Source organism: Pipra filicauda, unplaced genomic scaffold (assembly GCF_003945595.2).
Source record: "Pipra filicauda isolate LSUMZ 115617 unplaced genomic scaffold, ASM394559v2 scaffold47_size6085603_pilon, whole genome shotgun sequence".
NCBI classification, from domain to species: domain Eukaryota; kingdom Metazoa; phylum Chordata; class Aves; order Passeriformes; family Pipridae; genus Pipra; species Pipra filicauda.
Window position 1 is genome coordinate 528348 of NW_024104620.1, and position 12481 is coordinate 540828.

Below are 12481 nucleotides of genomic sequence, written 5' to 3' on the forward strand. Positions count from 1 at the left end.
CTGTATTGAGCAAATACAAATTCAAAACATTAAGCAGATCCACAATGAAGGGCCTTTCAGGTCAGACCATTATCTATATAAACGAGCTACTAAGAAGCAGAGAAACTGCCACACCATAGCAGCTGAAAGCTGGTTTCCAGCACTGCCTCTTACTCTCATGACACCTCTTTCACTCAAACTCTGTTCCACTGGACCAGGAGGTAGGGCTGGGTTTTTAAAGACCTGCATCCTGTTTTCCAGCCCTCTCAGACTTTTTGTGTAGGAAACCTGTAGGCAGTCAATGAAAATACCTCACTTTAATAGCTATATTACTAAATTATTTTATTTCTTGGCCCCTCAGACCTCCCTTTGTTGGATATGAATAATGAGAAGTCAAAATCAATTTTTAAAAGAAGAACTATATCTCTGGATTTGATCTAACTGGACTTACATCATCCTATGTTCTGTAGCTGATACAAAATTAATACACACTTGCAAAACTTTGCTCCCAGCTGGAACTGCCCGTAATTTCCATAATATTTTGACTTTCAGAAAAAGTTGATTCCAAATAGGATGGAAGTCTCATGCACCACAGCAATCAACAACAACAGAAAGAACTTCTTTTATTTTTCTTCATCTGGATTGTCTGTGGTCTAGTTTTGCTGTTGTTATTTGTGGTGGGTTTTTTCTTTCTTTCTTTCCTTTCTTCCTCCCGTCCTTCCTCCTTCCCTCTCTCCCTTCCTTCCTCCTTCCCTTCCTTCTTTCCTTCCTTCCTTCCTCTCTTTCTTTCTCTCTCCCTTTGTCTGTTCCTTTTCTTTCCTCCCTTCCTTTCCCTCCCCTCGCTTCCCTTTTCTCTACTGAAAAAATGAAAAATATCAATCACATTTGAATTTCTGGTTTTCCTTTTCTTCTTAGGGCTACTGACTGGAATGTTTTCACTTGAATTGGCAGAACACAGTGGTGCACTCAAAGGCTCCTGAGAAGGAATTTTGCTTGATTCCATTGACATTAACTAGCCAGTGTTCCATATTGACCATCACCTTAAGTGCAGCACTTACATTGAGAGCACTCTTGCACATTTGGAAGGGGCTGGTCAGCTGCCCTCGTGATTACTTTTTAGTATGTTTAAAGGCACAAGAGCAAGATAATGTCATTCATCTTGGTTACATTTCATACAGACACAACATAAAACTGCCTTCTTTTGGCAACAAAATACTATATTTGTCACAGGGCTTGTATTGCAGTATCAGGGAATATTAGTAACTCAGGATGGTTTCTTGGTTTGGTCTATCAGACGTTTCATGGCTGACATTAAAAAAAAAATGCTCACTTTCTTACTTCATCAATATGCCTTTCATGCACTTACAGCAGGAGGTAATGGCATTCCCATTCAGTTCCACAGGAGGCACCCCTCAAACAAACCCAGTACCGAACAGGCAGCCATCGGGCCCAGAAAGGTCATCCCTCAGATCATCTTCAGTGTTACTGCTCTACGACCAGAGTTTGAGACTGAGTTATCCTGATTTTCCTAGAGGCAACACCTTCCAGTAGGTGTTTATGGTGTTTAAACGCTCTGCTAGTTTGCAGTACAGCTGCCTCTTTGTTTCTGTCTCTGGATCAGATAATTCTTTGCCGTTTAGACACATGTCCTACTCTAATGAATAGATTAAATATGACTCTTTAGTGATGAAAACCTCTAGATTCTCTATTTCACAGCCTGTTTTCATGAACTTATTTGTTTCTTTTAATAGTCCCTCAACCATCCTGTGCAAGGTTGCCTGCCATAGTTTTCTTCTACAAACAAATACAAATTAGGCTACATGTTATGGGATGTTTTTTCCCTTTTTGTTTGTTTGTTTACTTGATGCCATATAGGCAGATACATATTTTTCTGTTGTTTGTAGCTTATGTGTAGCCCCACAGCATGTTCAGTGGTCAACAGGATGAAAATACGAGGTTCTTTTAACTTAGTCTAGATAATTCTCAGCCCAATATCAGTCACCTTATTTTTTTTAATTTAAAATAAAAAATAATGTTGATGTTAGTGCAACAAAACTACATTAATTTTTAAACTGCAGAGCATGCTTAAATTATTATCCAATGTATGTAGGTCGTTTAGTGGTTTTCTCTTGCACTGGGTTAAATAGAGTTTAAATTGAAATCATCTCTCTTCTTGGCATTTTTAGACTGAATATTAACTTGGGTCAAAAATAATCAGGATGTTATTTTGAAAGAAGAATATGATAATTCAGTATCTTTTCCTTCAGGCTATGAAGAAGTGCCTATAATATGATTCTCAGAGAATAGAGCATGAGGTGACCTTGGTAAGTAATTGATAACACCTCAAATAAGTACCTACTTTTCCTGTGTACAATGTTGTTGCAGGATCATATTTACAAAAAATGCCACAGCTAGCAAGAACCACAAGCATGGATACATTCCATTGTGGTAACAAAGGAGGAATAAAAACATAGAATGCAAAATATGTCATATTAAATTGAGCAGAAGATCTTGAAAAAGGTTCTTCACAGTGAGCATTTTCAAACTATTTTAAAAACTGTTCTTAATTCAAGACAAATTTGCTATGTAAATATGGGAAACCACAAAAACTAAGCTTATTATTTTGTTCAGAGAAAAATTATGCAGTCATTCAAGACTACGTCTCTATTCCAAACAATGTTATTTCTTTATATCACTGAAGACATTTCGTTTCCAGATTTTATATGACTGAGTAAAACTGACTTATTCGACAGTGGGTTTATTTCATTGTTAATATTCACAAGCATTGAAGAAGAATGGAAGGGAACATTAATTTTAAAGAGGCAGCTACCTGTTACTTAAGTAATAATCTTCCTCTTTTTTACTTTTTATTCCTGCTTCCCATGTTATGTGGAGAGATCTTTCTTCTCCAAGTGTGACTCTAATGGATGACATGAATTTAAGCAGCTGAGATTTCATTTGTGCATCAAAGAAAAGAAAAAAAGCTAGGAAATTTCTAGGAAGCAAAAGTCAATATAATTCTGTAATAAACTTATCCAATTACTTATAATTACTTGTTAATTCCTATCCAAAAGCATCTTAACAACTAAATACTTCCAATGTATGTGCATAACTTCATGTTTTCTCACATCAATTTTCAAAACACAATTTTCCATTAGGTTTATATGATTAAACACTAATTAAAGTGAACTACAGAAATCAAAAACCATTCTTTTTATCCCATACAGGTTGGGTCACTCTTTCCCTTGCCAAGCCAATGCCCATTTCTCCTCATGCACCTGTCTGCTGAGAACTTGTCCTATCGTGTCAGACCTAGGGTTTGTTAAAAAGGCTGCTTGAAAATGTAGATGTACATTTGTTTCCTAGTCAGGTTTGACTCCTGCATTCATGAAATATTTATAGTTTATAAATTTAACCTTATGCATTAAAAAAAAAAAATCAAGAGTCATAATCAGTACCTTGAAGGTAATGTAGGGATTTAGTGAGAAAAGAGACTAGCTGCATTTACCCATGGGATTTGTCTATGTCAGAAAAGAGATGCAACAGGTTAGGTTTTAGAGGGAGTAAGACTCAACTCACATCTATTTTTTTCTTCCCATATTTTAAACTCTAATTTCTGATTAGGGTTATTGTCTTGTTCCTTGGCACTTAGTGTCATCTGCAAAAGAATATTTTTTTTATCTTGTTGCCTTTTTATCTTTATGAAAAGGTACTGAGTATTTGAGGAAATCACCTTTCTACTGATCTATAGCAATAATATTTATATTGCTTCTGCTCTGATGTTAAGTAAGTACTCCCCAGCTCACTTTTTCTGGAAGTTGTCTGATAAACTCTGTGATATAATAACATTTATGTGTTGTTTTGAAAAGCTAATCCACATTGTTTTGTGAATTGGAAAAGAGAGTTCTACCCTTTTCTTATGTCAAATGAATTGTAGCTGAGTGTTTAGCTCTGATGATCACAGGAAGTGTTTGGAAAAAGACTGATAGCCACTGCCAAAATGAATATTTTGTAAAGCATGTTCTTCATAACCAGGAAACTATACACATTTCAAAGTGTGCCAGTTTGGGGAGCTTTTTTACATCTTCTCAAGCAGATGTTTGACACTTTAAATCAAACTCTTCTAAGTTCTTATGGCCATCAAATTTCTAGTACCCAGTGGAATCTGTTACCCACCTAATGTTCTTTGTCTGATTGATTTTGTTGGGTTTTTTTGCTGGAGGAAATAGAATTAGTTTCCTGAGTCGTGGCAATTCAAATACAAATACAAATTCAAATACAATCTGTGTTCGAATTCTTCATTTCAATGGGAGATGCTGTGAGTAAAATAATTAAATTCTTCCGATAATAATTTTTTGGAAGAGGCAAAAATAATGTCAACAACATATAGAAGAGTTCTAATGGATTTCTGCATTCTTTATTCTCGTAATTGTTTCTCATCCTCTTAGACAGGGAATCACATAATTCATGTCATTCTTCTTGTAAGAAATGGGAACCATTTTTTTGTGGAATTCAAAGCCAAAAGTTTCTCCTGTATTGCAGCCAGGCCTTTCTCTGTGTGTACAGCAGTAGCAAAAGCAACAGATCTCTATAAATATTGACATTTGTCTATCCGTAGTGAATGCTGTCTGATCTGGATTTATAGAAAAATGGATAGGATGGTTGGTTAATAACCCCATTAAAACATTTACATTACATTAGCAGTGATAGAGTTGAGCATGGCTATTAGCTTTTGCTAATTTTACAAGGAAAATGAGCATAAGAAATTGGGAAAAAATATTCTTTGTAGAATGAAGAGTATTAAGCCCACTTCAAACTTCAATTGTTTTTAAATTTGAATTTTACTGGTTGCTTAAAAAGACATCCATAGGTGAAATTCGAAATGTCAGTAAAATTTTGAACCTCTGCTGCAGTAAAATTGTCCTGTAACCAAAAAGGAAGATGGAGATGTCAGTCATATAATTTAATTGGACTGTGATAAAATTCAATTTCTGCTTCTTTCAAATTCTGTCTCAAGCTTTCAATGATGCCTAGAAGTCATCGGGGGCAGGCAGTCATGTAGTAATGCAGACAGCTCCTTCTCCATCATCAAGACTACACATATTTTCAGTATTAGGGTGCAGGGATGCTTCAATAGTCCCAGAAACTTCACTTAATTTTCACATCCTTCTATTAGAAAATCTGTATTTTAAGATTTTTTATTTTATTGGTAAGGTTTATATACTTGGATTAATTTTTGCTTTGTCCACTGACTATCACAGCTGTCACTGGACTGTACAAGTTGGGTATATTTATACTTATAAATTTAGTCAAACTGAGACAATATCTATAAATAGAAGTAATATGTTTTATTAAGCCAACAGGTTTAATTAATTTCCAATTAATATGCTCAGAAAGTGTAGCTAGGTACACAGTCTTCATGACTTCAGGAAGGGTTTGAATGTCCAAAAGGGCCTGTTTTCTTCCCTTCCTTCTTTAATTAAAAACCTATCCACAGACTTTGTGTTATCTTTGTACCAAAATGTCTTCATTTCATATGTCTGGGGTTTGCCACATTTAGGATCTTGGTATATAATTTGTTAGCAGGAGATGCATCACAAAATGACTTTTCAGGCTGAGTCAACAAGAGCCATATTGGGATCAGACAGATTTTTTTTTGGTTTGGGATTTTTTTCTTTTTTGGGGTGGGGGGGTGTTTGTGTGTCACAAGGAAAATAATTTTGTTCCTATAACATTTGAAATTCAAATAATGAGGAAAAAAAGTAAGAGCACTCCACTTTGGTTTTTATTTTAGATGCCAGAATCCCCTCAGTTTCACTGTAGTAGGTTCTGTGATCCTTTGAGACTCAGCTCTTGGAGCAGCCAAACACACTTCTTCCATCAGGCAATACTTGGAAGAGCTTGTTAGTGCTTGGGTGCAGTTGTTATTTAGTTATAAAATAGACCTGGCTTTTTGCTTCTTGTTTCTTAACTTACACTTCCCCAACTTTGCTCTGGATAGCACTATCTTGGCTCATTTTTTTTGAGAAAGTGATAATTCAGGTTTAAGAGCAGGTTAATTCAGCAATAAAGGGCAAGTGCTGTGTTTTTATGAAGGTAAAATCCTGATGACTTACCCCTCTTGGATTGTTCCTTCCTTATTCATTTTAGAAGGACAGTTAATGGAGTATGTTACTTATCTGATGCCAATAGTCTCTCTAGGCCCCTTATTCTACTCCAATCTTTTTATGACAAGCCTATTTCCTTTATCTTATATAACTTTAATTTTTGGTCACTTTTTTCCTATTTTATCTACAGATATAGGAAAGTGACCTCATAGTTTTGAAGACTAAGATCATTAATTCTGAAACTCTCAGTAATTACAGGTTGTTTTTGCTGATGTATCACTAAAGTTCTTAGAATTGACTCCTTTATCAGTTTGTGTAATTCTATTGACCAAAAAATTCAATCTCTAAATGAAATTTAATTAGGAAAGAAAATCAAGAGCATGCCAATTGAGTTATAGTTCTGCTCAAAACTTAATTCAGTATTGAAACTGTTAAGTGGTTGCAACACTACCTAGATTCATATTGCATGGGTTGTCCAAACAGACTTGTTGCATCTAGACTTGTTGATTTTCCCACTAGATGGCATTATGCATTAACTGCAAGTTAATTGCACATGCTAAAGATCCAAAAAATAAGAAATTATCTATTGTGCTCTTAGACTATGCAAGAGTGAAAGAACTGTGGCTTAAAAATCATTTGGCTTACTTCTACCTAACAGCATCCCAACCCATCCTTAATGCCTCAAATATGGATTTACTCAGAGCAATAAAGGAAGTCAACCATGGCAACAAATACCTGATCATGTGTGCAATGTGCTTTTTAGAATAAAAACTGGACCAACCTTTTCTGCATTTAGCATTTTAAGAGTGACTTAAATGCTGCAAATTGCTTCCTTTATGGCTGCATGGCTTCAGCTGAAGTGATAGGAAGTGTCCAAGGTAAAGCTGCAGTGTTGAAGGTTGCTTTTAAATAAAGAGCCCCACGTGAACATATTTTTATTTAGTAGCTAATTCAGTATAGATTATCAGAATATTTTATCTAATATAATAACATCTAACTGTAAGAGGAATGTAGAATATGAGAAGGATTAACCAGTTCAGTTAGCCTGGGCCCATAATGGAAAAGCACCCCAGGCCAAGGAATAACAAATATTAGCTTAGTGTTAAATGGCTCTTAAATCCTTATGGTGTTAGAACACATAATACAAAAGTTAAACTTGTCCTTAAGGTTGTTTCTGAATTGGGTTTTTGTGAGGAGTACAAACCAATGCCACTTGCAAGGACTTAGCAAAACGTTGCCAAAATTCAGGCTGTTCATGTTTTCTATTTAAAACTTTATTTTATTTATGCTACCCCTGATCTTTAATGAACTATAACTTTAATTGCCCTATGCAGTGCATGGCTGTAGGCAGTACAATACATGATTCTTTGACATAGAAGTGTTTGTGGTTTGTATTTGCCTTTGATGGTCAATATGATTCAACTCTTTTGTAACACTTCTGTGAAAAAATATGACATGATACCTGCCTTCAACCACAACACTATCAAGCTTTTTGGAAGCCTAGGTCTGTAGAGTGAACATCAGGTAATGTCTGTCACCTTCTGTCACACTGATATGAAACCATTTACTTATTCCAACCACCTCAGACTCCTGCTCTGCTCCTGTGAGATATTGCATTTACCACGTGGCTTTGCTCTTCTCCCTTTTTTTGCTATGACCAGAGGGAGACACCCCCAACTAGGGAGAGGGGTGTCTGTGTTTGGAATTACAGTAGCATCCTGCAATAGTATCTGGGCTTCTGCTTGGTGACCAACAGCCAGACTGTGAAGGAAAGAGCAGGCAGGAGCAAATACCTGGCAACCATCTCAACAGGGGATCCTGTTTCATTCCTGGCAGCACAATAAACTCATGATTCCACAGGACCTAACTATAGGCATCCCAACACTGATGTCTGAACATTGTTATTTCTGGTTCCCAAAGGGCAAAATATACTCACAGTGTACGTTGGTTTTATGTTAGGGAAAAAAATTCAAACATCGAAGCTCAGCAAACCAATAAAGGAGTTACATTTGAAGCCTCTGTGGGAACATAGCACGGGATCCATCTTGCTGTGATTACCTTTGCTGTTCCCTGGCCATTTCCCTGGCAAGCAGGTGAGTGTCTGAAACAGGCAGTACACGCCAAGTATAGTAATACAGGTGAGAATGAAACAAATCCTGAAATTTTGTCTGAACTACAGAAAATCATGTAAACCTGACTAATTTAGGAAGTCATTTAACTACATTTCAGTTAGACTGTTGAAGCACCTACAAACTGCGAGTATGGACTGAGATATAGTTCCGTTGAATTAGAGCAACTGGTTTCCTTTTGTCGCTTGAGATGAAAAGATTTATTTGGTTAGTAATATTAGAAATTAATAGAAATTAATTGTTGTTAATTGTATTATTGGCTAATTTTAATAAACACATATATTTAATTACTGGGATCCAAAACTTGAGAGCTTCACAAATGGTAGGTAATCTTGTTACTACTTAACAGATTTCATGTGAAAAAAGGTAGTGACAAGAATTTCCTTTATTATTTGGTAAGTGGTGAACATTCACTGAAAATCAACAACCAAACCCTAGTATTTGAAGTGTGTGCTCTACATTGTGATCCTAATGGTTGTGCTCCAAGCCCCCAGGAGATTTTAATATACCCAGTTGTTTAAGAACATACAGCAGAGATGAGCAAGCGTGTTAGAAAAACGGATATTTGGAGCAGGTATTTCCTTTCTATTCCTGAAAAGGCTGTGCTACTAGAGACAAAGGAATTTTAAAATACCCATCCAGCAACCACTGATTTATATCAACACGTACATTCATTACAAACCCACACCACTTAGCAGCAGCTCAGCCCAGTTCTGCTTTGACATTGCAGAGTCAGCCACAAGAGCAGACGGTGCGAGCCTGCGTCACTTCCCACGGGCAAAATCCATTGGGATCGATAGGAAATAAGTGCTCTGTGTGTACATTGCAATCATTGTTTGGTGCTCTACTTAATGCACTACAAACTGCAACCTGTAGTATCCATACTGAGCTGCACAAACATTATCAGCAAATTTATGGTTTATAATGCAGATCTCTTTTTGAGGCACTGTGGGTCAGCAGACACAGTCCAAAAGTGGCACTCCTGCATTTCATTACTGAATCCTGGGAAAGGTTTAGCTCTAATTCCTCATTTCATTTGGTCTGGTTTTTTTCAGCGGCTCAAAACTACTTTTTGAATCACTGCTTGATTGCTCTCTTCTGAAACAACTGGGTTTCCTGGTGACTTCAATGGACTTTCTGTTGGGTTCAAAATGATTAACTATAACAGAGCTCTTCTAAAACATCTGAAATTTTTTTTAGATTGTTAAAAAGTTTACAAGAAATATTAGATGGGGGTGAGTGGCATTGTCCTGAAGGGGAAAATAGATCTGATTTAGGAAGAGGCTTTGTTTATGAGCTTCACACTCAGAAGTGAACACAGATGTTTCAATGTATCTGCAGTACAGTCCTGGCTGTAGTCATGACCAAGAAAGTGTAAATTTCTTGATCTTTTTTGGCAAATAAAAGAAAAAAAAAATCAAATTAGTAAAGCACACCTAAACACAGCCAGGAAACCATGGGTCTTTTTTTAGTACTTGTGAAAACGATTGTTCATCCTTGGAGGATGTTGTTAAATTCCAAATGTCGGAATAAAAAAAAAGACAGTACCTGCCTTTTCCTGAGAAGAAAGCTAAGTATAGTGGTTGAGGAAAGAATTCAAGTTGCAGTGTTAGTTCTACATACAGCAGCAGTTGCACTGGATGAAGTCTTTTTGTCTGGATTTTTGTATGGCGCAAATTGTAAATCAAAGTGCACCTTACAGGCTTCTCAAAGAAAAGAGGTTTGGTTTTTTAAATGGGTAGCACGATTGTTTGGCTGTGACCACAGTACGAATTTACTGCAACATTTTTGAAAATACATGCTTTAAGACTAACTTGGTGAGGCTAGGGCATGTGGAACCAAAATGACTCCTCAGTCGAGTCCCTGAGTTACAGTGTGAGTCTTGAAACCATTCTTTCTGTGCTCTCTTTGTGTGCATATAGTTGCTAGTGGACCCAGTTGCATGTAAATTTGAGCAGGACTGAGGTGAACACTCCGGTGCAAATGCAGCAATTGGCACTTGCTCAACTTAGTAGTGCTACCAAATCTAGTGCTCCTAATGTGTTTTAGAGTTAAGCATGAATTTAAATATTTATTAGCAAACATGAATCAAAACACGTTTCCATTTAGAATGGAATGGCCATTCCCCAGGAATGGCAAACTGAAGGTGTCTTATTGGGGAAACAAATTTTCTTAGAAGCCATGGTAAAAATGTTTATGAGTAGCTTTCTAGAGGAGAAGAGCCAGTGCAGCAGGTGATTTTCTTTCCTGTTCCGCTTGTGGAAGTTACAAGCTAAAATAGAATGGTCAGAGCTGGGTGACTGAATTCAGTCTGGTGTAAGTCCACCAAATGCATTGAGTAGAAAACTCAGTGATGGATTTGGTTTTAATAGTTATTTGTAAGAATAACAAGGATTTACAAAACTTTTCCTGTAGCTGAAGCATTATTTCCAGAGAGGTTCTGTGCTATTAGTACACAGCCTTTTGTTGCTTGGCATGGCTGATTTTCTTAAGTAATCCCAGTCCTAGCCACTGTCATGCTGGGGCTTGAAATAAGTGGGCACAGCAGCCATGTATGTAACTATGCTTATTTACCTGTTATGTAAATGTCTTACTGCATATTTCTAAATTATTTTTTGGTCAAGAGTGGATTGAAATTCATAAAGTGTTTCTTAAGATTACTAATTTGATTTTGAATTTTGAAATGGAGTTTTCTTTTTGAGACTGTTATTTTTTATTCCCAATAACTTTACAAAGTTATTAGACTTATAGTGTTTAAAAAAAAATATTCATTTGTTGAGATGAGCTGAAAGCTACTTCTATTGAGGACAGGGCACAACTTTTAGACTCAAGGTCAGTGATAGATGGGATATTAGGAAAAATTTCTTCACTGAAAGAGTTGGCAAGCATTGGCACAGGCTGCCCAGAGCAGTGGTAGAGTCACCATCCCTGGAGGGATTTAAAAGTAAGGTAGATGTGGCACTTGGGGACATGATTTAGTGGTGGGCTTGAGAGTGTTACTTTACCAGTTATACTCAATGACCTTATAGATCCTTTCCAACCAAAATGAACCTGTGATTCTATTACTTTATAATCCCATTGTATATATTCACATAACAAAATCTAAGTGTTTGTCACTTTGGCTGGAGAGCAAAGAAATGATCAGATAATTTGCAAGGAAAATAATTCCTAATTTTGTTGTCTGGTTAACACTTCTTAGTAAGAATTTTGCAGTTTGAATATAATTTCTCAATCAAATTGGAAACTTGTTTTAGCTAGTAATATTTATTTTTGTGTTAAACATATCAAGTTATCTTAATACAATGAGCTGCTAATAGGATATTCTATAAACCTTTACTGAATTTGGACTCACTGATCTTAGAGGTCTTTTCCAGCACTAATGATTTTATGAATATCAGTTCTGAGCCCATGGAGCAGTTCTGTAGCCTCTTGTGTGCTTCAGAAATGTAGTGCAACCTGTAGCATGACCATCTAGTTCAACTGTAAAATCACTTTTGACGAAGCAGCACAGCAGTACTTCCAGCAGTATTCCTATTAGATTTATTTGCCTGAAGTAATAATAACCAACATATAATTCTCATTAGTGCCAGTCTTCACTCAGGGACACCAATGGGAAAGTATGAGTATCAGGACTATCTCCTTTTAATCCACCAGAAACAGATTTTTTTTTCCAACTGACAGCATTTTCTGTGAGATGTTTGCATTAAGGTGGTAATCATTGGGCTTTGATTGCTTATGTGACTTTTGTAGAAGTAGTGGCATGAGGGAAAACTTTAATATTTGGATCTTTCTTAATTCCTGCAATAATTTGAACTGTGTTCTCAATCTGGTCCATAATTTTAATATCTTGTGGATTTCAAAGAAATAATGTTGAGGTATAAATCCTATAATGGAATTAGTGTATGTGGAAAGATAAGAATCCTGGAACCTAAAGACAGAAAAATGTTTGTAGCTGAACTCAGGAAGTGAAAGTAGGCTCCAGAAATCCCCTGTGGAGGCACTCCTCTGCCAAGCTCCCTCCTCCAGATGAATGAATTTCAGTACTAAACCTGAAACATTTACATTGTAAACATCATCATGATTGGAAAGGTCTTCACCTTGGCACTCGCTGTGGTAATCTACAGGTACCAGTATTTCTGCCTCCCAGAAGTTCAGTCAATGGATCATCAGCCTAAAGCCAAGGTGCCTCAGCAGTGCCCAGCACTTACTGGGAGCCAGGGGGTCATCTCAGTCCCTTGCAGACCTCTTTGGCAAAAGGGATTCACA

At 36.6% G+C, this 12481-nt stretch overlaps 1 protein-coding gene across 10 annotated transcripts in view; it reads left to right on the forward strand.

Moving 5' to 3' along the window:
• The window catches only part of ACMSD (aminocarboxymuconate semialdehyde decarboxylase), a 46624-nt gene that overhangs the window by 7432 nt on the left and 26711 nt on the right, over positions 1-12481 (forward strand). For 4 of the 10 annotated variants that reach the window (XM_039386302.1, XM_039386305.1, XM_039386304.1 and 1 more), the window contains exon 2: positions 2247-2303. The exons of 4 other annotated variants lie outside the window; for them this stretch is intronic. The gene's annotated coding sequence lies outside the window, so the exon portion shown is untranslated. Of the gene's footprint in view, positions 1-1382; positions 1527-2246; positions 2304-8066; positions 8180-12481 lie in introns of those variants that run through there. 2 more of the 10 variants (XM_039386303.1, XM_039386306.1) reach the window with 2 other exon arrangements.